Genomic DNA, 23522 nt, shown 5'->3' with positions numbered 1-23522 from the left:
CACCCCACCTAAAAGAGCCCCCTTGCTTCCTCTGGGGAACCCACAGAAGGATTGGCTAAATGTTTGGTGAAGGACTATTGGTTCAGGGGAATCTCATGGCAAGAAAAGAGATAGTGTGTGTGGGCAGGCACCTATTGTGTGCCGGGCCTTTGGCTGGTCAGAGCCACGTCTGTGACCTATTTGATCACAGAGGGCCTTTAAGTGAGGAAGATGTCATTTTCCCCCTTTTATAGGTGAGAAAACCAAGGCTCAGGGAAGTGAAGCAACCTACCCAAGGCCTTGCTGTGTGTAAGTGACAGAGCCAGTCGCATATCTCTATCTACCACCCTGGAGATGGAAGTTTGGGATCCTGAGCTTTGGAGGTGGTAGCTGATGCCACGTGTGTGGACAAGATTGTCCCGAAAGAGTGTAGACAGTGATGAGAATGAAAACAAGTCTTTGAGGAACACCAGTCACGATAAGTTGGTTGGTCCACGGTAAGATGAGACGGAGGAAAACTCAGCTGCGTGGACTGAGATGAATCAGCCAGAGAGGCAGCAGGTGAGCTATGGGAAAGAAGGGGACGTGGAGAGAGAGTGGTAAGAAAAGTCAGGAAGCGGGTGGTTGAGAATGGTCGACAGGGCATCGTGGTGGGTCTGACCTCCCTACTTAGCTGCTCTGTCCTGGCGTAGCCTCTCTGAGCTCAGTTTTCTAATCAGTGAAATGGGGCTGAGGATGCCTGCATGTACCAAAGGGATGGCCTGGGGATTAGGTGATCTTACTTAGCGCCGTGCCCACGGTAAGAAGGGCTTTAGAACTAACAGCACTTCCAGGATGAGATGACTTTGGACCTAAGGCCTCAGTTTCCCCACATGTAAAATGGGGATAATAATTGTGCCAACTTAGAGTTGTTTCGAATGAGGCAATGCCTGTAAAGTGTTGCAAATGCTTTAGAGCACAGCACAGCATAGAGGAAGAGCTCAAGAAATGAAAATGAGCAGCGGCCACAGTGAACGGGATGCCCTTCTCTCTCTTTTCTGGGTGGATTTTTCTGCTGCCTTCCCAGGGTCCAGGGCTCTGTGGGTCTAGGTACAGACTGATCACAGTGTACCTGGATCTTAGAGGTGTCAGGGAGCCCCAGGGCCATCTGTCTAGTCCAGGAGAGGTGGAGAATCAAGACCAGAGAAGGAGGAACACACCCAAGGCCACACAACAAGTTCTGGTGAAACCAAGGTGGGCGCTTTGAGCTCCTGACTCCAGGCCAGAGCTGCCCCCCTTACAGCTCACTGTGTGGGCTGAGATTGGAGCTGGGGGTGGATCCACGTTCCAGAAGGGATGCAGAGCCGACCAGGCCAAATATAGTAGAGTGGGTGGTAGGAACTTGGTGCTTCCTACTTGCAAAGTGCTGGTCTGAGTACTTCCTGTGTCATTACGCATTCCATCTTGCCATGACCCTGTGAAGTGGATACTCTCTGGTATCATTTTACAAGTGAGGCTACAAAGGCTCAGAGGTTAAATAGCTGACACACAGCTGGCACATGGCAGCACCAGATTTCCAACATGATGACTGAACCTGATGATTCAACACCTACACTATGTGGCCTCCTCGGGGAGAGGAGATTCTTAGCTCCTGGATGTCTAGGATGAGACCCATTCCTCACTCTGTGGAGCCCCCGCCCCTGCTGGGCCAGGTTCAGCTGCACACAACTCGGGGTCACATGTATGGACCACCTGACCCTCTAGCTTGACATGAAGGGTGTGCCTTATTCCTGAGCAAACCCTCCTGTCCCAGGGACCCCAGGGAGGAAAAGTCCTCCCCAAGACTGAGCTGGTTCAGCATGGACAGGATGACAGAGGGGAGAAAGTCACCAGACAGACCTGAGCCAGGTCCCAGCACTGCGTCCTAACTGCACAGAGGTGGACAAAGCTCTCCCTGTCCCGACCCTCAGTTTCTGCATCTGCCAAATGGGCACAATATCTAACCACCAACTGGTGGCATTGATGGGGAGACACAAAGGAAAGGAGACAGAGAAGGCAATCGATGCTCAGAGATGCTAAGAAAATGCACCTGAAGTAAACAGTAGAGCCAGACTCAAACCCAAGGCTCATGTTCTAATCACTAGGGTATGCTACCCTCTCTCGTTAAGTACTCTCCCCCCCGAGTCACCAGCTGTGAGGGCTTCGCCAGGGCCTGGTGTTTGTAAGCCTTGGTTTTCTCATCTACAAACTGGGTCCAATGATACTGCCTCAGGAATTTTCCATCAGGGTTTTTGATCTTGTATGTAAATCACCTAATACACAGTACCAGCTGGGACCTGGTAGGTAAGATGGTGATGGTGATGATGATGCTGATGGTGATGCGGATAAAGGTGGAGAGCACTGGTAGCAATGAATAGATGTGATTGGAAGGAGAGGGTTCATCCTATCCCATCCTTAGCAGGAAAAAGGAGAACGCTGTCTATTCAGAAACACCCCACCCTGCCCACCACAGTCCCTCCCGCTGCCCCTCACCACCTGCCACCTAGGAGAAGATCCAGGAAGCCCCTGAGATGGATGTGGGAGGAGGGTGGCAGAAACACACTTTGTTCTGGGCACCGGCTGCCGTCCTTCCTTCCAGGGGAGGGTCTGGCAGAGGCATCCCAGGAAAGACTATGGCTCCATCTCCCCTGGGGACCAGGGCCTGGGGAAATGTGAGTGGACAGTAGAGCAGGTAGTGCTGGCCTCTCTGGCTTGTTAGAGGGAGACCCTTCCGCTCCACCCCCAGCAGCCCTGCCCTGAGCCCAGGCTGCTTTCCTGATCTAATTAGCGTCGCTGAGAATTACACTCCGCACTCTGGCACACTCCGGCTCTCCTGAGAGCATCGCAGAACTAATACTGCTTAAATATGAAATGGTTCCTGCCCTCGGGGCCCGAATCTAGGAGGGAAAAACCAGAAACAAGAGTTGTAATAACCAGCTCTGATTAAGCAGTGTGAGTTACAAGAAATAAAATAAAAAACAGGCCCCCCCCATACAAAAATTAACAACACTCTGAGTTTTATCTGTTCTTTTAAGGAACACAGGCTGCTTATCTCTTATGTCCTTTCCATTCTTACGCTCCCATTTATTCATCCGGGTCGTTTGCTGAGAACCTACCATGTGACAGGAGCTCATTTTGGGTGCAGGGATGACAAACACACCAGGCAATGTGCCTGAACTCCTGGGGCTCACTGTCAGGAGGAGATTGTAGCCCTTCAAGGAAAAGCCACATAGACAACTGCACCTCAGGATGGGGCCAAGCATGCCATGTACAGGATGTGGGAAGATCTTGAGGGGGACTAACTCAGATGGTGGTCTTAGGGACTGACATTTAAGTTGAGACCTGCTGGTTACCTGAAGAGTGGGGGGCAGAGTGATCTATGGAGAAGGAACAGCATGTGCAAAGGCCCTGGGGTGGGAAGGAGGGTGTCAGAGGGACGAAGGAAGGGCACTGGGGCAGAGTGTGGTGAGGAGGGAGCATGAGAGGAAGAGGAGAGCAGCCAGACCCTGTGGGGCTCATGGCCTTGGCTGGCAGGGCTGGGATTACTCAAGGTTCCCCGTGCAGCCCTGAAGGGTTTGAAGTAAGGGAGGAGCCCGATCAGTTTGGGGATTTAAGAAGCTTCTCTGGCTCTTCCCTGGAGGTTGGAGCAGGAGCAGGGGGCCCAGTGAAGAGGTGAAGGGGGTCGTCCAGGCAGGAGTCAATGGCAGCTTGGACCAAAGCAGGGCTGTGGGGATGGAGAGCAGGGCGTGGGTCCAGGAGGTGTTTTGGAGGGTGAAACGCCCCACCTTGCGGGGGGATGGGTGTGGAGGTGAGGGATTTGTCGTGAGTGCATGCAGGTTTCTGGCTGAGGAGCTGAGGGATGAAGCTGCCATTTCCTGAGTGGGAAGGTGGACGAGGCGCAGGCTGGTGGGTGAGGCTGGTGTGGCGTCTGGTGTGGCGTCTGGTGTGTGTGCGGCTCCCCCGCTGCATCGCAGAGAAAGGGGTGAGAGGCAACTGGGTGTCCGGAGGATCACAGGGGAGAGCCCTGCAGGAGACGCCCCTCCTTCAGGGGAGAGAGGGCGGATGGGGGTGAAGGGACCAAGGAGGAAGGAGACCATGCTCATCCCTCCCCAGCGCGACCACCCCTAGCTGAGGGCTAGAGCCACGTGGCAGTAAGAGCCCCTGGCTGCCCCGAGAGGCCCCAGGGGAGGCAGTGGTGGGGACCCCTGGAGGGAGGTCTTGGGGAAGCTTCTTCTCATTCTCCCTCCCCCACGGTGGCAGGACAAGGCCTGGGCACTGGCCAGGGCATGTTTTCGTCACACCCTCTCGGCGGGTGAAATGGAGGCCCAGAGCTCTTGTGGAGGGGGCCACCTGCTCCAGGGCACCTGCAGCCGTAATCCTAGATCTTTCCAGGTCCCTGCCCTCAGCTGCCCCAGGTACCACTCAGCAGAAGCACAGATCTCTCCAATCTCCATCCCTCTCTCTTTGCACCGTGTCTGCCTTCCCAGGGCAAGAAGGGGCCTGTGCCCATTGGGTTCATTTGATTTGTTTATAAGCTTTTTTATTGATAAGTATTTATTTATAAGCTTTCTATTTCTTGAACCTGAATATCCCCCTCGAGTGACTGATATCTGCTCTACCAAGGGCTGTTATGGGAAGTTAGAAACGACACATGGGAGAGCTGAGAGCTGGTTTATTTTTAAACCCTGGGCTCTCAGTGACACCCTGTCCCTCCATCCATCAGCTCCCTCACCTGGGCAGAAACACTTGCTGATGTTATCGTGTGCTTGGCCCCACGCTGGTGCTGGGGTACAGAGGCAACTGAGCCAGGGCCTTGTCCCAGCTGAGCCCAGAGTGGCTGGGCAGGGGGAGAAGGGTCAGGGCAGAAACAGGCTTTTCCAGCGCCATGTGATCAACACCCTTCATTCACTCATTTTTTATTCCCCAAATATATCAGTCTCTGTGTGCAGGCACTGTTCTAGCCACTGGAGATACAGCTGTGAACACCACAGACAAAATAAATTACCGCCGCACTGGAGTCACAGTCCATTGGGGAGACAGATGATAAACCAGCGAGAGAGTCTGTCACCTCTGCCAGGTTGTGGTACATGCTATGAAGGAAAAGAGAGCAACAGAAAGGATGGAGGGCCTGGGGAACCTCTGAGGAGGTGACATCTGAGTAAGGACCTGAAGGAAGTGAGGACATGAGTCAGGAAAATGTCTGAGGCTTCTGGGAGAGTATACAGCACATGCAAAGGCCCTGTGGTGAGACTGTGCCCGGCACACTTGAGGAACGGCAATGACTGGGAGATTCCAAGGCCTGCCTGATAGAGGGAAATTTGAAAACATAGGGAAAGGTGTGGCCCTGTGTGGGTGAGGGTGGAGGAGCTTCAGGGAGCGCTTGTAGAATGTGGAGTGTGAGGGAGTGTATGAAAAAGCATCTCTGAAGAAGGAACAGCACAAGTCGCAGAGGAGTGAGAGAGTAGCACATTTTGGTGGTGGTGGGAGGTGGCTCTAGGGTGAGGATGGTGGTGGGAGGGGAGCCAGAACAAAGGGGTTGCATTAGTCAGGGTTCTCCAGAGAAACAGAACCAACAGGATATAGAGAGAGATAGAGAGAGATTTATTATGAGGAATTGCCTCATGCGGTTATGGAAGCTAAGTCCCAAGATCTGCCATCTGCAATCTGGAGGCCCAGGAAAGCTGGTGGTATAGTTCCAGTCCAAACCCAAGGGCCTGAGAACCAGGGGCTGATGGTGTCCCAGTCTGTGTCTGAAGGCCCAAGAACCAGCAGCATTGATGGATGTCCCAGCTCTAGCAGGGACAGAATTTTCCCTTCCTCTGCCTTGCTATTCTATTTGAGCCCTCAATGGATTATTAGATGATGCCCATCCACATTGCTGAGGGCTCTTTACTCAGTCTACTCATTCAAATGCTAATCTCCTCCAGAGACACCCTCACAGACACCTGGAAATAATATTTTACCTGCTATCTGGGCATCCCTTAGCCCAGACAAGTTGACATACAAAGTTAACCATCACAGAGGCCCCGCCAGGCTGGTCCTCAAACACACCAGGTTTGTACTTACCCCAGGGCCTTTGCACTTGTTGTTCCTGAATGCTCATCCCCAGATCTCCACAAGGCTCATTCCTTCATATCCTTTTCGGCTGCTATTCAAACGTACCTTCTCACTGAGGCCTCCCTGCTCAGCTCTGCCTCTCTGAGCCCTTCCCCATAACTTCTCCCTCCACCCACTTTGTTCTCCTTAGCTCCTACCCATCCCTGTGTTACATACTGTGCACATCCCAACCGTTCCTTGTCTGTCTCTGTCTACTAGAAATGTGAGCACCGTGAGGGCAGCAACCTGTGACTATTTTATCATTGCTGCATCCCCAGAGGTATGCAGCCCGTAATAGTGATTCAATAGGTATCTGTTAAATGATTGACTGAATGGGCTTATAAGTCGTACCAAGGAGCATTGGTATTATGGGTGTAATATTGGTATGGTCCTCAGAGCAGAGAGGAATCACCCAGGGCATTGAAGGAGGGAAGTGATGAGGTCTGATTTAGATTGATCTTCTGTCCACATTGAAGGAAACTAGAGGCTAGAAGGAGAGAGGGGCTGTTCCACCCCTGGAGCGTGAGTTGACAGGTCTGGACCAGGGCAGCAGCAGTGGAGGGGGCAGAGGGGCTGGAACGTGGAGACCCCAGGGGGTCTCGTTGTCTGCTTAGCTGTGGGGAGCGCGGAGCTGGGCGCTGCCAAGGGCAAATGCCCAGTCGCTGATGTGGGGGGCTGATTGAGAAAAGAGTGGGCTGGAGGGGTCAGAGGGGTTTAGAGACGGACTGTGCTGGCGGGTGGGTGGGACTCTGGGCATCCAGGCTCACACAGCAGGTCCTAGTGATAGAGCAGGACATTGACCGAATGATGGCAAGTGGAGGCAGGGGAGGAGGGCTCGATGAAGGGCAGAGCTGTGGACATCTCTGCAGAGGCATAGTGACATGGTGGGGACAGGAGAGGCCTGCTTCTCCGAGAGTATGAATCCCACAGCCCGCTGGTGGCCCTGCCCGATCACTGCCACCTTTGAGGCATTTGGGGCCAGGAAGGACCTCCCAGGCAGCTCCCAAATCCCACCTGCCTGGAGAGCCCCCTCCCTGTCTATGGAAGGCTGGCCCTGCTCCCTCCCCGCACCGTGTCCCATCTTCCTGCCAAGTGCAAGGCCCAACTGCCCTTGCCATGGACTTTTCAGGTCCCAAAGCTGCAGTCTCTTTTATTTTCCATCAAGTGTTTCCTCAGCTTTCAGAGCAGCTCTTCTCTGAGGCTAAAAGGTGTCTATGTCAACAGCCCTTAATATAGATGTCCTGCCATCACTCGTCTGACAGCTGGCCTGGGAACCAACCCACGGGGAGATGAGTAGTCCAGAGGAGGGGCCACATCCTGAGCCCAAGCCAACATCGGCAAGTGTAGGGGGCATGGGGTACGATGGGGCTGAACCCAGGACAGTGATGGGAGCAGCACACACAGGCTCTTCCTCAAGGGCTGAGCTTTGGGGTAGACATGACGTGGTTCCCGCCTCTGCCCTTCCTATGCACCTTGGAGAGAAGCGCTGGCCCTCTCTGAGCCCTGGCTCCTCACATGCACACAGGGATGCTGAGAGTGCCAAGGGTGATGCTGGGCAGCTCTTGGCACGGGCCGCAGTGCATTGCGGGAGCCCCATCAGTGGCAGCCGCTCCTGAGATGCGTTGACTCTCCTCCTTAGTCACTGCAGGCACCGTGCCTCCCAAGTTTGGTGCCCAAGGGCAGAGTGTCTTTCTGAAAAAGAACTGAGAGCAGGTCAGGACCCCTAGCTCAGGCCCAGGACAGGAACCTCGTGTCTGCCTGGCTCTCAGACTGGGGGTGGGGTGCACAGTGGGGAGGCTGCACCCCCTGGGGTATTTTCTGACACCTCCATAATGTGTATTTAACCCTGCGACCTCCCTAAACCACACCCTCCTGTTCCATCACTATCACATCAGTGCCCAGCACTCGACCTGCCTGTTGTCTTCAAGCTCCCAGGACATGGGTGAGGCCACTGATCCTGTTCACAGATAAGGGAACAGAGAGGGAGAGTGACCTTCCCAAGGTCACACAGCAGGCAGTAACAGCACCAGGTGGCAGAGGTCCCTCAGCTACTTAGAGGTAGAGATAGGGTGGGACCCAGGGTCTGGCCTCAGATCCTGTGCCTTGACTGTGCCTGTCCTGTCCCTCATGATGCTGCCCTTGTGTCCTTCATTATCCTGTACCCACCGAGGCCTCATGACCACCCTGCTAAGTTGGCCTCATCATCCGCACTCTACAGATGAGAAAACTGAGGCTGGAAAGAAGGGAAGAGGCGTGTGCAAGGGCTGGGCCTGGAACCTGGATGTCTGCTGCCTCCAAAGCCTGAGCCGCACCTGGGATCCTGTCAGGGACCCACTGCCCCCTTGCAGAGATCAGTAGGAACCAGTGGGCAGCAACCAGGGCAGGGTCAGCTCAGAAGGGAAGCGGGCTGAGCCCAGGGAGGACCAGGCCTCTGTCAGCTGCCACCCCAGGTGCCAGGACTCCCACCGGGAGTTTCCCTTCTAGGCCCCATCGACCTCACCAGCTTCCGGGTCCCCAGTGCACAGACTTAAACCTGGGCCCTGCCCGGGACCCCTGCTCTGACATCTCTGAAGAAGACAGTGCATTCAGCTTCACAGGCTGAGAAGCAGCAGAAGCATCAGATTTCCTGTCCTAAAGCCTCCCTGATTTGTATCAAAAACAAGTGGGGGGGCTTCCCTGGTGGCACAGTGGTTGGGAGTCCGCCTGACGATGCAGGGGACGTGGGTTCGTGCCCCGGCCCGGGAGGATCCCGCGTGCTGCGGAGCGGCTGGGCCCGTGGGCCGTGGCCGCTGAGCCTGCGCGTCCGGGAGGCTGCGGCAGTGGGAGGCTGCGGCAGTGAGAGGCCCGCGTACCGCAAATAAACAAAACAAAACAAAACAAAAAAACCCAAATGGGGGTGGAGGATGCCTGGATTCTAGTCACCTCATCACCTGGTCATGGATGTCACAGACTGTGACACCCACGCAGGCCCAGCTGTGATGTCCTCCCACCTGCTCACCTAGGATAAAGGCACATTCCCTCCCTAGGGGCAGGGATGGGGTGGGCTGGTGAGGGATGGGGGTGGGGCCCAGGTCCAGCCAAAGGGCTCTGGTCACCATGGAAACAGGTAGCTGGGGAAGGCAGGCCCTGAGGCAGAGGCTCTCAGTCAGGCTCCAGCCCCCAAAGCTGGGTCCACTGAGCCCAGGCTGGGTCTCAATCCTCGGTTCCATCACCATTCTCACTGTGCAGGTAGAAGGGACCCCTCCCCACCTCAGAACCCCGGGGCAAGTAACCCAGGCTCCTGGAACGGCTTCATCTGCCTCCAGATCCTGCCAGCAGACATGAGAACAGCAAAGGGTGAGCCTGAGACTTTGGGGTCAGAGACCACAGCTGCTGAGGCTGTAAACTGAGGCTGCTGTTGGGGGAGGCGGGGGGCGGACACCCAGACTTTGGGCTTGTAAAGGTCGCCGGAGGCCTTGGGCTCAACCTGCTCCTTTTCTGGACAGGAGAGCTGAGGCCCTGAGGGTGCAGAGGGCTCACAGTCCCCCGGCATCAACACCGACCTCCTGAGGATGCTTCTTCCCAACGGGCACAGTCCCTGAGCCTAGCCAAGCCTCTGGCGCCTCGGCCATACCCTGCCTCCCCCTAGCAGGCGGGCTCCGGGCTGGACATGTCCCTGTAGACACTGAGCACCTGCCCTGTTTGTCTTCATGGCACAACAAGGCTCAGTCCCAGTTCACGGAACCTCTTCACGCGTGGCCGGGCCTGCCATTGGAGGAAGACACTGTCTCTAGGCCTGCGGGGGCTAAAAGAGCACTGGGCAGGGATCAATGTGACTGTACTGGGTTTGGGACAGTCACTGTCTGGTGGCTGGGGTGTGGGTGCAGGTCACCCCCAACATGTGCAGCCTGGGGCACAAGAACCAGTGAGGCCCCCAAACCAGTGGGCTAAATATCTAAAAGTTATAAAGCAACTAACGAACTGTCAAATCAAATAAGTTTTTCCTCTTACCTCCTCAAACTCCTGAGCCCAGGAATGTAGGGAGCAGCGATAGCTGGCCCCTGACCCCTGACCCAGCCTGGACCAGCGCTTTCCCTTCCCTCCCTCAGCTTGGCCGCTCCATGGTCTCACGCACAGTGTGCGACACCCCAGCCCGCAGGCTCTGTCCGCACCTCCCCACCCACAGCTGCACTTCGGGGTTTAGGGGGTGCGTGCTGGCTCTGCGGGCCACCCTCGCGGGGGCAGACCCCAGAGGAGGCCACACGAGCCCTGGAAGCAGGTTCGGGTCAATCAGGAAGGGAGTTCTGGGGTTGGGGGACTGGAGCTTGTCCCTTGTCCCCCTAGTCCCTGAGGGGAGAGGCACAGCTGGAGGAGGCGGGAACAGGGCCCCTAAATCATGGGGCCCCAGGCAGGATGCCCCTGCTCACATCTCAGTGTCACAGGATGGAATGCAGGGGCCGTGGTGGGGCTGAGGGACCAGGCGGGGCTGGTGGGGAGCGATGTCTGGCCGGATGGAGATGCTCAGGGCCTGAGATGGGGCAGGGATGGTGGATGTGGGGAGGGGACTGCAGAAGTTAAAGGAGTTCAACTTGGCAGGACCTGATGGTCCTGAGGTGTCAGGAGAGTCAGGAATGCCCCTTGTTTCTGATTTGGGTGAGTAGGAGCTGCGGGGGCAACACCAAGATGGGAACCATGGGGAGGACCAGGTTTGAGGGGAAAGGGAAGGATGAGACTTTGAACATGTCAAGGGGCAGGAGGCTGTGGGCCATGCAGGGGGCAGAGGCCACAGGAGACCCCATACAGGAAGGTCCTGGAGGTGGGACAGCCTGTTCAGCTCAACACCATATGTCCAGCACAAGGCCATGTGGTACATCAGGGACTCTCAATACGAATTATAGTTGCGGGGGTGGTGGCAGCAGATAGAGATCAGGGGCTGTTAGTCCATACACAGGGGATGGGCCCACAGGCGTGGCTGAGCTCACTCAGGGAGCGGGAGAAGAGAGGAGGGCCATGAGGGGCGCCAGGCACTGTCTTAGCTCAGGCTGCCACAGCAAAATGCCACCAGCTGGGGGATGTTAAACAGCAGTAATCAATTTGCTCTCAGTTCTGGAGGCTGGGAAGTCTGAGATTGGGATGCCAGCATGGTGGGGTTCTGTTGAGAGCTCTCTTCCTGGCTTGCAGATCTCTGCCTACTTGCTGTGTCATAATGCAGAGCTAGAGAGAGAGAGAGAGAGAGAGAGAGAGAGAGAGGGAGAGAGAGAGAGCTCTCTGGTGTCCCTTAAAAGGGCACTGATCCCATCGTAAAGCCCCCCCCCCATGATCTCATCTAACCCTAATTACCTCCCAAAGGCCCCATCTCCAAATACCATCACATTGGAGGTTAGGAATTCAGCATATAAATGGGGGGGGGGCACAATTCAGTCCAAAGCGTTCCACCACTGGCCCCCAAATTCACGTCCTTCTTGAATGTAAACTACATTCATTCCATCCCAACAGGCTCCAAACTCTTAACTCCTTCCAGCATCAACTCTAAAGCCTGAAGTCCAAAGTCTTCTCTAAATATCACCTAAATCACATATGGATGAGACTCGAGGTATGATTCATCTTGAGGCAACATTCCTCTCCAGCTGTGAACCTGTGAGAAGAGATAAGTGCATCTGAAATACAGTGATGAGACAGGCACAGGCTAGACATTCCCCTTCCACTGGGCAGAAATAGGAAAGAAGGAAAGGGAGGCAGGTCCCAAGGAGTCCAAAACCTAGCAAGGCAGATTTCATGAGTTCTTAAGGCTCTAGAAGAATCCTCTCTGGTTCAGTGCTCTGCCCTCCAGGTCCATTGGGGTGGCAGCATCACCCCCACGGCTCAACAGGGCAGCCCGATCCCTTTGTTGGACAGGGCACCAGGCAGTAAGCTCTCTGTGAGGGCCCCATCCCACCCTTTCAAGCCCAGGTGGAAGCAACCTTGCCTCCTGAGCCTGTGCACTCTGGCTGTACTAGGAGTGGCAGCCCTGATGATCCCTGAACTGCCTTTGGGGTCCTTGAAAGATAGTGCATGTTCACAGCTGCACTATCTATGGCCAGTCCCATAGAACTGAAGAGATCTGACAGCCTTCCTTCATCTCTTCTCACCTTCTCTGTCCCCTTTATTGCAGCTGGCAGTGTCTCCACTAGTGCGGTCCCATCTCCATGCCAGGCTTCTGCAGAGAAAGCTGATCAAGTCCACAAGTTCTCTGCTAAGTTTCTTTCTCTCTCTCTCTCTCTCTCTATTTTTTTTTTTTTTTCCTATATGAAGAGTCTGAGAATCCTCCAAATCTTCAAGTTCTGGCTCCTTTTGGCCGAACAATTCCCTCTTCAATTCATCTCTTTCCTTTCTCATTTCACTCGAAGCAATCAGGGGAAACCAAGCTGCTCCTTCAACACTTTGCTTAGAAATCTCCTCAGCTGAATGCATGATTTCATCACTTGCAACTTCTGTCTTCCACAAAACACCAGAACAACAGTTCAGCCAAGTTCTTTGCCATTTTGCCTTCGCTCCAGCTTCCAATAACATGTTCCTCTTTCCTCCTGAGACCTCACCAGAATCTCCCTTAACATCCATATTTCTAGCGCACACCTCAACCCTCTTCTAACCTCTCCCCACTACCCAGTTCCAAAGCTGCTGCCACAATTTTAGGTATTTGTTACAGCAGTACCTCTTCTCAGTACTAAAACCTGTCTTCCTCAGCTCAGGCTGCCAGAACAAAATGCCACAGACTGCGGATGGGCTTAAACAACAGAAGTGAATTTCCTCACAGTTCTGGAGGTTGGAAGTCTGAGATCTGGGTGCCAGCATGGCAGGGTTCTGGTGAGAGCCCTCTTCTGGGCTGCAGACAGTGACTTCTCACTGTGTCCTCACTTGGAGGAGAGAAAGCAAGCTAGCTCTCTGGTGTCTTCTTATAAAGACATCAATCCCATCATGGGGCCTCCACCTCATGACCTCATCAAAACCTAATCACTTTCCAAAGGGCACAACTCCTAATACCATCCCATTGGGGGTGAGGGCTTCGACATATGAATTGGGTGGAGGGCACAATTCATTCCAGAGCAGGTACCAGTGTGTAAGAACGAGGAGAGACAGAGGAGGGTCAGAGAGGTAAAAGGAGCTCTGGGAGATTGTGGAGAGCCCTTGGAGGGGCCTCAGAGGTGAGTCTAACATAGAGTGAGGGAAGAAGTCTCCTCCCCACAGTAGTAAGAGGTCAGACAGATAACTGTGGTGATCGTGGTTTAGACCAACTGTTCTGGAAACACTGAGAAGTAGAACATTGATTTCCACTGGGAGTTGAGGGAGCCTCACCAAGCTCAACTTTCAAACTTGGCCTGGAAGGTAGGGTGGGGATGGGGAGATGGGGCAGTGAGGGGGGAACAGATGTGGAGGTGGGAAACGCAGGACATGGGACTGGAGCAGAGGGACCTGGTGAATCTGGGGTAAAGGTGCTGGATTTGGGCAAAGGGGATGGAAGAGAAGTAGTAGGGCTGGTGGGAATCAAGATGCAAGACTGGAAGAGGGAAGAGGGAGGGAGGGAAGAGGGCCAAGGAGATGTCTCAGACCTCAGACCACCTGCAGGGGCTGAGCCAGGCTCCAGTGCTGGGGAATGGAGAGTGAATCTGGAATCACAAAGCCTCAGGTTCCTACGAGCATTAGATGGGAAGAATAACACCACCACACTGTCTTGAAGCCTCAGGATCTTATGAAGTCTTATCATCTTAGGGCAGCTGAATTATAGACTCTCAGAGATTTAGGTTTTTTGAATCACAGAAATTTTGAATCATAAGTTGCTTGAGTGTCAAAATCCTGGCCAGTTCCCCTCCTGGTAATGATAATCCGCACTCCGTGTTCAGTGCTTTGCACATATTATGTACTTTTGTCTCCATAACAACCCTGGGAAGTGGAAACTTGTTTTGCCTGATTTTCCAGATGAAGAAACCCAGGCTTGGTGAGTATAAGTCATTGCTGAAGGTCAGACACCTTGCAATCAACGTGACCAGGACTCAGCCCAGATCTCTTGGCTTCTAAAGCCCATGCCCCAGCCTCTATGTTAGTTTGCCTCCTGTGAGGCTTTTCTGCTGAGTGCTCACCCATCCTCTGTGTACACCTCCAGTGACAGGGAGCTCATTACCCCTCCCCAGATCCACCCATCATTCCCAACTGTGGACACATCTCTCCTTCACAGGGCACACACTGTTTGGTCTTAAATCTGTACTGGGAAACGCCACAGAAGAAGACAACCTTCACCTGGGACTCTTGTAGGGAGAGAGAGCAGCTACCCGAGGTGGGTCAGTGCTCACACAGGAGCGGGGAGTCTTGGGTTAGGGTAGCCCCAGCTGCAGCCCCTCCCCCACCTCCATGAAAGAGAAGGGAATTTTTCCTGAGGGAGGGAATCAGTAGGAGACATTGGGAACAGGACCTCTCAAAGACAAATGAAGAGGGAGCCCAGAACGTTGGGAAGGTCATGTGGTTGCAGGGGTGGAGGGGATGCAGAGCAGGGGGTGCACAACACAGAAATCCAATTTTACTCCAGAGGTCAGAGCATGGGGCCCAATAAGATTGGAAATGTGTGCTGTGCCTTTATTTTCTCAGCTCTTCTCTCTGAAAACTTATTCTGCAAAATGTGCCTTGTGTCATCCATACTCCCAGATGGCTTTCTAAGTGAAGCTGTTTGTTAAGTGGGAGAAGAAAAAGGGGAGATTGATCAAGAGGGAAGAACAGGCAGAGCCACTGCAGGCCCCAGGGCAGGAGACATTGCAGGAACAGCGAGTGGGAGGGCCAGGCAGGGAGACGGGACTTGAGGCTCAGCTGAGTCACATGACCAGAGATCCACTGTATGCCCAGCTCTAGGTGAGCATTTTGGACTCACTGTCCCAGTACCTCCTCACACAACCTGTGTACCAGGTCCCATGACTCTCTTAGTCCATTCAGGCTGCTATAACAAAGTACGATAGACTGGGTGGCTTACAAACAACAGACATCTATTTCTCACAGTTCCGGAGGCTGCAAGTCCAAGATCAGACTGCCAGCATGGTCATGTTCTGGTGAGAGCCCTCTTCTGGGTTGCAGACAGCCTCCTTATTTTATTCTCACATAGAGAAGAGAGAGTGAGCTAGCTTTCTGGTCTTCTTATGAGGGCACTAATCCCATTCATGAGGTCTCCACCCTCATGACCTAATTATTTCCCAATGGCCCCACCTCCAAATATCATCACATTGGAGATTAGATTTCAACACATAAATTTTGGAAATACACAATCATTCAGTCCAAAATGATGACCATCCTCATTGTACAGATGAGAAGCTCAGCGAGGTGCAGATACTTGCCCACAGTCACACAGCAAGTGAGAGGCAGACTTAAGATTCAAGTTCAGTACTATCTGACTCCATAGTCTTGGCTTATAGCCAGGCTATCACATAGCCTCAGGCTGACAGAGTCTGAGTCTCTGGGCAAGAGGTCCAGGTAGCTGTATTTTTTAAAGCTCCATGCCACCTCGGGACATTCTAATGCACAACCAAGGTTAGGAAACCCTGAGCTGCCCCAACTTCCTTACTGTCAAGATGGAGAAATCAAGACGCCCCCGTAAGGGGCAGCACTTGCATAGGGTCACACTGCAGGTCAGAGGGTCTAGAACCCACACCCACACTCCAGTGAATGTTCGAGGTAAGTATTACGGAGCTGATCACTGGAGATGGATGAGGAGATAAGCTTGGCTGTGATCCCACATCACAGGCAGACCAGTGGGAATGTCTGTGTTGGATTCCGTTTCCACCTCAACTTTTGGAGGCCTCTTTTTTCCCCTCCTCCTTCTTCACTGCAGCCCACGCCCTCTAAGCCGGGCCTTGAGGAGCCATGATGGATCACCGCTGTCCCTGGTCGCAGATGGCTCCTCCACTGCCTGACGCCAGCTGCCCCAGCCCAGTGTCTACAGCAGGGGCTCAGTGAATGATTATGGATGAGAAGAAGGGAGTGTCTGGGGCTTCTGAGATAAGGATGTCACAGGAGAAAGCAGAGCAGCTTCCTCTCAAGGCAGCCCAACTCCAGGCCCTGCATCGTGTCCTTCCAAGCTTCAAATCAAATATGTTACACCAAATGAGGGAGCTCAAGAACATCTCAACCAATAAATAATACTGGGAAATGGCAGGCATCTCATACTCACAAACAGGAGCTTTGTCTCTCCAGAGACAGTGGGCAAGTACCTGCACCTCTCTGAGCTTCTCATCTGTGCAATGAAGATGGTCATTGCTATGGACTGAATGTTTGTGTCCTCCCAAAATTTATATGTTGAAATCTAATCCCCAATGTGATGGTATTTAGAGATGAGGCTGTTGGGAGGTAATTAAGTCATGAGGGTGGAGCCCTCTTGAATGGGATTAGTGCCCTCGTAAGAAGATCTGCCCCATTCCCCAGAGGGGCAGAGCAAGACAATGTGTGAGGCCACAGCCACAGGCCATCAAGGTGGAGGAAGAAGAGGAGAATGCAGCAGGCTTGTTGCTGCTGACCAGGCCAGGAGCCTCAGAGCTCTCACGGTCTGCGCCACAGAGCTTCCTCCTCCCTGGGGTTTTCTAACCCAGAAAAGCCCTCGGAAACCCTGAGAGGCCCCATCTCCTTCATCACTCTCCCAAAGTTGAGTTAAGTCACTCCTGTCCCCGTTCATTCACCACACATACCAAGGCCCACAGTGTGCCCGCCCTGCACCTGGGACACATCTGTGACCGAGGCAGCCCCGTCCCTGCCTTGTCACCTGGGGGTCACGATCGAACAGGGGAGACGGAAGCAGGTAAGTGCACAGGTGAGGAAGCACAGCTGTGCTGAGGGCTGTGCTTGGTGCTCACAGCTGCAGAGCAAGAAGTGGAGGGGAGACCCTGGTCAGAGGGGACAAGGGTGCAGAGGGCCCTGAGGTGGGGAGAGCTGGGGGTGCTTCTCTGCAGAGGGAGGTCCTGGGTTCCCAGCTCAGAGCAGCCCCATCAGTGAGCCTGAAAGGATGCTCTGATCCCATTTCCTGTTTCTAAAACAGTTAGTTCTCTGCCCCAGGCTGCCCCTCACCCACACAAGTGGTACTGGCCCCTCCCAAGAGCCAGGCTGATCCCACCCACAAGGCGGCTGTGCCCTTCAGGCCCCTGTGCTTCCTCCCGCTGACCACTGCCCGCTGACCTTCTCCTTCTCCCCTTTCCCAGCCTCCCCTGCAGCCTGAGGCCCCCACAAGACCCCCCACTCCTTTGGATGTTGAGGGTCCCCTGGGGGTCCGTGGGGACTGCATTGTATTTGACACCATGTCAAAAGGCTGCTGGCATCTCCCAGACCCCTTTGGGGACAGTGTCCTGGTCTGTAACTGGGCATCTGTAACTGGGTATCATAATCACCCCTCACAGGGCGGCCAGAGCTGGGGAAGGCATGCAAATCCTGACACTGCGCTCTGCTAGGGAGGCCCACGGAGTGGAAGGAATGTCACCTTGTGAACCCACAAGGACTTTGAGGGGAAGACATCCTGTCCCATGAAGTCCTTCCTCAGGCAGATAGGCCTCTACTCACCCATCCTCTGGTCCCAGACACCAAGCCTCCCTGGACCGGGACTATGTAACTGGACTGTGGTCAGAGCCCAGGAGCATGTTCTGGAAGCCCTGGTAGCGGCAAGTTGAGTGGAGGCAGGGTAGACACAGCAGAGGGGGCGTGTGCTCCAGTCAAATCCATTTTCTCTCTAATGCTGGTCCTGATGCTGCCTCTGGTCCTGGGTGTGGACAGGCCATAACTGTGTGAAAACTCCAGAGAACAGAAGTCGGCCAGGAATCCAACAGCCCTGGGGGCATCTGATCATGCTGCTAAGAACCATAACCAACCACTGCATGTTGGACCCTGGGCCAGGCTCACGTTGGGCATCGTCTCTAGAATCCTCCAAAGCCTCTGGAGGAACACACTGTTATTGATCCCATTTTCGAGATGAAGAGGCTGAGGCTCTGAGAGCTGCCATTGCCTGCTTTCCCCTCACCTCTGAGTGTACCCGCCAGCCACCAGATTTGCTGACCAGCACTGCCTCACTCAGGCTGCAGCCCCTCTGCTCGTGTTCAAGGATGACCTGTCCCATTTACAGAGTAGTTGCAGAGGCGAGTGTCAGCAGTGAAGGGGCACTGGGTCCTCCTGGACCAGCCTTGCTGAAGGCTCACATCAGCTCAGGGATGCATGGAGGAAATTGCTCCAAGGACAGCAAAGTGAAGGGAGGACCCATGAGCCTGGAGCAGGGTGACACTGCCCATGGCCTACAATCAGGTGGAGGTCAGCCCTGCTGGGGTTGGGGGCTTGGGGACAGAAGGCTTTCAGCATGGACTCCGAGGACATCAACTACTGGATTTGGAATGGATTCGAGCTAGTCCGATATTTAGAATTGTGAGGTCAGTCCGGAGAAGAAGGATGCCTGTGAGGGAAAACAGCCAGAGGGAAGCTGAGCCCAGGGATGGAGCCTCAGGGACGGGTCGGGACACAGGGGCTTCAGCACCTGGGTCAGCCACATCTCACCCAAAGTGAGACTCTCCCTTAGACTGTGTATTAATAATAATAACCCAAACAAACACTTCTGCAGCATTTACATGTGCTCAGTGCTATTCTAAGCACTTTATACACATGAATGTGTTAAATTCTCACAACTTTATGAACCAAGAAGCATCATTATTCCAATGTTACAGAGGGGGAGGCTGAGGCACAGAGAGGTTTAGTCACTTGCTTGGGGTCACACAGCTTCTGAGTGGCACAGCCAAGATTTAAATTCCAGGCTTACTGACTCCTCTACTGCACTGCAGTGAAATGCAGCAAGAAGCAAATAACTACATCGAAGCGAATGCTGGCAAAGGCTGGGATTGGGAGTATGACATGTTCAAATTGTCCTTTATAAAGTGCACTTTGGTAGTTCAGGCTTCAACAGATAGTCACTGGACACCTACTGGGTGTCAGGCCCTGTTCTGGGCACTAGAAGGGCTAGAGGGAGGGAGAACAGCTGGGGAGCTATTGCAACAGGTGCATAAGTGGAGACCCAGAGGAGGAGAGGGGCCAGGTCATGCACCCAGCAGGTGAGGGCAGGTGGGGCAGAACCAGCTCCTCTGACTCCCTGCCCGGGCTGCCCTCCCCAGGCTACCTCTGTCCTTGTTGTCAGGCTTCCAGACACCCGGGGATGTGATTCGATGATCGTGTAGCTGGGAAGAAGGCCAGGGCTGTGAGTGGTGCAGTGGGCACCCTTGTGGGCTGCTGGGGGGCATCCATCGGGACAACTTTCAGGAAGATGGTTGGATGACCAAGACCCCGAGTCTGAGAAACACGGCTGCTCTGGATGCCATGATTCTGCAGCAGGAACCTGTCCTGAGGATGCGGTCACGGACTCAGCACATGGGTCTCTGAATGTTCATCAAAGCCTGATGTGCATAAGAGAAAAGCCTGAAATCCTCCAAGTGTCTGGCAGGCGAGGATGGTGAGGTAAATTATGGTGCATCTAAATGAGGTAAATTGCGAAGCTATTAACATCATGCTTTTGAGGAATTTTCAGTGATGTGGGAAAATGCTGATGATAGAATGGTAAGAAAGAGAATTGACTACGGAGCATGTCCCAATTGCATAATATTTCAGTGTGTGCAGAGAGAAGGCAATGATGATGATGATGATGAAGAAGAAGACAGTGTTGACAATGATGATGATCATGATGCTGATGGTGGTGGTGACAATGCTGATTGTGATGGTGGTGGTGGTGATGGTGAGGATGAAGGCTGCTATTTACTGAGCACTTGCTATGTCCCTGGCTTTCCTTCCATTAGCTTGTAACCACCCTGAGTGGTGAGAACCCTTATAGTCCTCATTTTACAGATGAGGAAAATGAGGCACAGAGAGGTTAAGTAACTTGCCAAAGGTCACACAGCTCACCAGGGTTTGAGCCCAGGTCTGGCAGCCTCCAAAACTCCCCTCTATACTCTCTACTACTGGCTGTATCTGCCAGGCTGGAAGCAGCGTGTGAGGAGGCCATGAAAGGAGTCCCAGGAGCTTTATGGAGGGAGGCTAGGGTAGTTACAGATCACTCCTCCTTTCAGAAGTTGGTGTCATTTTCTACCCCATTTACACAGTGACTCAGGACCTGCTCAAGAGAAGTGGTGATGGGGCTTGGACCAGGTCCACAGCTTTTACCTCCCAAGCTCCTCCCTCTGTTGTGAGTGTCTGGATGGGTCTGGGGGCTGAGGCTCAGGCTTGGAGCAGCATGGTCAGAGGCCTCAGTACTTCTGGGCTGCTCTGGGGCTGCGTGGATGATGCACAGAGCTCCTCTGTGATTTCATCTGCCCAGGCTCTCCAGGGGGCAGACCCAGCGACTCCACTCGGCTGAGTGTGTCCCTGCAGAGTCCTTGAGTTTATCCAGGTGTCTCCCCTCCAGGCCATAGCAGTTGGAGCCAGGTAGGGACAGATGTTGGTGGTTGCCTGGTAACCCGCACTTTCGCATCCACCACCTTCGGAGAAAGACGAACACCAGAGCAGCAGGATCCGGGAACCATCACTCAAGAGCTCCTGGGATGCAGAAGCTGCAATTCCTTCCCTGATTCATGATGATTTATTGAATTATTTCCCTGAGCACTAATTTCTGCTAAACACTCCCACCCTCACCACATCACCTCAATACTCCCTGCATCTCCTGTGCCAAACCCAGGCCTCGCGGGAACTCAGCAGCAGGCAGACGGGTGGGCTCTCCACCCAGGACACGTGCACATTCACACACCAGAAGAGGAATTGCACGAGGCCACCTGGATTATCCTTCCCCCACTGAATATGCAAATACCTCATTGGCTGCTTGTGTTGATGGATCAAGATGTTCTCCCAAATGTGAGGCAGCGGCCGAGCAGAGCAGAGAAATGAGGCTGCCCAGAAGGAGGAAGAAGGAATCAGGCATTCCTCCCTCTACCCCCACTCCTCACTGCCAGCGCTCTGTGGTCCACACCTCCCTCCTGGGGGTGCTCAGACCTGGAAGCTTTCATTCAGGCTGTGCTGATGTTTTGCCAGCGAGAGACTAGATGTCCAGGCTTCTTTCCCAACAGGATCTGGTGTGGCCAAACCCCCATCTTGTGGCTGTCAGCCCGGACCACGTGGGTTCACAGACTCTGGAAACAGGGGGAATATCCATTGACGCTGTGTGTGCATTTTTCCTTTACAGAATATATTTCCTTCCCATTCTCCACAGCCCCTGGTGCCTCAGGAATTAGTCAACCGTCCATATCCGCAGGTTCCACATCCATGGATTCAACCAACCGTGCACTGGTCAAAAATATTTTTTAAAAAATTCTGGAAAGTTACAAAAAGCAAAACTTGAATTTGCTGTGCACCAGCAGCTATGTACATAGGATTTACATTGTGTTTATAGTGATTTACATAGCATTTACATTGTATTAGGTATTATACGTAATCGAGAGATGATTTAAAGTGTATGGGAGGATGTGCATAAGTCATATGCAAATAATACGCCATTTTATATAAGGACTTGAGCATTCTTGGATTTTGGTGTCTGCTAGGGCTGAGGGGGTCCTGGAGCTGATCCCCCTCAGATACTGGAGGGCAACTGTATTAGTCCCACTTAACAAATGAGAAAACTGAGTCACAAAGAAGTAAGCTGTTCCCGAATTAGTTAAGAAAACAGAGCCGAGCTCATGTTTGACGGACCCCAAATCACTGCCTCGACCTGAGAGAAGAATCCAAACTCTCTGGGAAGAGCAGACAGGAGGGGTGTACATGCGGGGCCAGGCAAAGGTTTTCCGAGCAAATCTACGTCCCAGCCAACGCCTGCATCTCCTCCCTCTAAGAGCCCTGAGATACCCTCCCTCCTGAAGCTGCCCATCCCACCGGCGACGACTCTGACGCTGTGAAAAACCCCTCCTTTCACTGTGTTGAAATGCATTCACTCATTCATTCACTCGTTCATGTTGAACACCTCCTGTGTGCCAGACACACTTCTCAGCCCCAAATACACAGCAGTGAACGTGGTAGACATGCCATGAAGGAGGGGAAAAGCAGCCAGTGAAAGGTGCTGGGGTGGAGTATTCATGCTGGGCCACTCTGGCCACCACCAGGGACCATCCACGCCTTTGTCTAAGCCCTGCTGCTTGGCTCACAAGCTAGGAGGCCACCACCCTCCGACTCCATAAGCTCGTCTGCTCCGAGAGTCTCATCCACCTCCCAGGCTCCTCCAGCATCCCATGGGGTCTTGGCCAGCAGGTGGGCGCTACGGGGACTTCCGTTGGGCCACCGTGGCCACCACAAAGGGCAGCGTCTCTGTGGCTTCCTGCCAACCTGGGTTCTACCTTCCCTTCCTGGGGCCACAAGCTGAGCATTTGAAACTTAATTCATTTTGCAATTAAAATGTGCTGAGGACAGGTGATCCAATTAATTTACATAAACATGTTCAGGAATAAGGTGTTCCAGCCTTCAGCGCATCCTTAAAGGGTTTCTGCTATTTCTCCACATGTCAATCTGGCTGCTCACACAGCTTGACAGAGAATTCTTCATTCCGCCTTCCTTTCTGGGGTCTCTCGTGTGGTTCACTGGGTCCTGCCGATGGTTCTAGTTTAGGAGTAACGTAATTTTCTCTGTTTTATTGACAAAGAGACAGAGGGTCAGGGAGGTGCAGTGACCCACCCAAGGTGCACAGCGAGTCTGGGGCAGAGGAGGGACTCCAATCTCCGGCTCCTCCAGTTCTGACCTCACTGCTCTTCCTGTCCCACCGTGGGTTTAGAAGACAGAAAAGTCTGAGCTCAAAGACAGCATAAGTCCTTTCGCCAAACAAAGCAGCCTGGTGTATCTAGCTCCCATTCTATGCCAGTTCCACACCAGGCCCTCAACTTGTATCACCGCATCCAACCTTCATAACAGCCTTCCCAGGGGGCGTCATGTTCCAGTTTTATGGATGAGGAAACTGAGGGTCAGAGAAGCTCAGTAACCTGGCTGAGGCTGCACAGCAGAGGGTTAGAGCCTTGGCCTCCTCTGGCTTCTGGGCAACGTGTTCTTCCCAGCACCTGTAGGTGCGGGTTAAGAAAAAGCCTGAAATCACTGAGAGAGGGAAAATATGCCTTTATCCAAATAAGTGGAACAAACTTTTTGAACACAATGTGCCTGGAAACATTTTAACACTGTGTCTACAGGTCTATGCTGGGTACTTTGTCTTTTTTTTTCATTTGATCCTCACAACAGCCATTTAAGATACATGTTATCATTCCCATTTTACAGAGGAGAAAACTGAGATGCAGGGAAATCAATGAACACACTCAGAATCAGAAAGCAAGCAAGTGAAGGAAGCAGAATTGGGACCCAGGTCTTCCCGATCCAACAGCTCCTTCAGCCCAGGGAAGTACCTGTTCTGTGGTTCCTGTGGTGACAGTGCACCCCCTCACTCACGGAGACCCCCTCGTCCAGGGACAGGG

The 23522-nt window shown here is 53.4% G+C and overlaps 1 pseudogene; it reads left to right on the top strand.

Annotated features, from left to right (window-relative positions):
- The first annotated feature begins 19726 nt into the window (after positions 1-19726).
- LOC115857962 (eukaryotic translation initiation factor 4E transporter-like) overlaps positions 19727-23522 on the top strand; it is a 52751-nt pseudogene continuing 48955 nt past the window's right edge.

The sequence above is a fragment of the Globicephala melas genome, chromosome 1 (genome assembly GCF_963455315.2).
Source record: "Globicephala melas chromosome 1, mGloMel1.2, whole genome shotgun sequence".
Classification (NCBI taxonomy): Eukaryota; Metazoa; Chordata; class Mammalia; order Artiodactyla; family Delphinidae; genus Globicephala; species Globicephala melas.
Note: the sequence above shows the minus strand (reverse complement) of the source record. Positions and strands in the feature narration are given on the sequence as shown.